The following is a 1,023-nucleotide window of genomic DNA, read 5'->3' on the forward strand; positions in this document are numbered from 1 at the left end:
TGATATCTATCAGGGCAAGCTGAAAAATAACATATCATGAGACTTCCTTAAGCCTAGAAAACAAGAACACAGTTCTAGTGTAAACATACATCATAATAGCTCAAGTACTGACCCACAGTTACTATACATTAAAATGTGATAGGTATGTCTCCTCTAGCAGTTAAAAAAATACACAATTTTATAGGATCAGTTATCTGAAGACCAGGTTGTTGGGAACCGGGTAATACCAGAGTGAGGGAAGGAAAAGAAAAAACTTTTTCTCATTTCTTTTTTAGTCTTCCACTATGTGGCACGCGAAGGGAGAAATGAGAGGTGGGCAAAGGGTCCTGGTGGGGTTGAAGTAGGTTATAGATTTAGCGGGGGATAACAGGGAAACGATACAAAATGGGTGGTGAGAAACGGCAGTGAGAAGAGAGTATACAACTAACATAAATATTAGAGGAGAAAGGGAGATTTAGAAAAGGGAGGAGAGAAAGGATAAGAAACAGGAGAAAGAGGTCAGGCGAAATGAGATCGGAAGAGATAGAAGAAATAATAGAGAGAGGTAAGTTTCCAATCAGCAATAATCACGCTTCGGATACACCTCATTGGCTGCGAGGATGCCCCTAAACAAAGCTCAGGGCAGAATTTCCTTACTCTCCAGAACTAAATCTGGAGAAAAAGGCAAGAGGAAGAGAACTGTTCTCTCTCTCTCTCCCTCCCTCAATCTCTCTCTCTCTCTCTCTCTCTCTCTCTCTCTCTCTCATAAAGGAAGGGAAAATAATGGAATAAAAATGGGGAAGGGAGGAACAGGAGAAGGAAAACAGCAAAACAAAAACAAGAACGTTTTCTATTGTTTCGAATGTGTGGCCCTTTTCCATAGCCTCAGATTAAGCAGCAGACCTCAGCCAAGTCCTCTGTCATGCTGCAGGGCTAAGGTGGCAGCCCTGCCAGAACTGTGCTGGAGGCCGCCGTCCACCCATAGCGGGACAGGAGCCACTGCCCAGCCAGCTCCACAGCCACAGCTGAGACCCTCGGCCCACC

The 1,023-nt window shown here is 44.5% G+C and overlaps 1 pseudogene; it reads right to left on the reverse strand.

The window, feature by feature from the left end:
- Positions 1 to 537: 537 nt before the first annotated feature.
- Positions 538 to 617, reverse strand: LOC134477970 (U4 spliceosomal RNA; annotated as a pseudogene).
- Between the last annotated feature and the right edge of the window lie 406 nt (positions 618 to 1,023).

Source organism: Cavia porcellus, unplaced genomic scaffold (genome assembly GCF_034190915.1).
Source record: "Cavia porcellus strain 051 isolate PalLab524CR breed Dunkin Hartley unplaced genomic scaffold, mCavPor4.1 scaffold_10, whole genome shotgun sequence".
Lineage (NCBI taxonomy): Eukaryota > Metazoa > Chordata > Mammalia > Rodentia > Caviidae > Cavia > Cavia porcellus.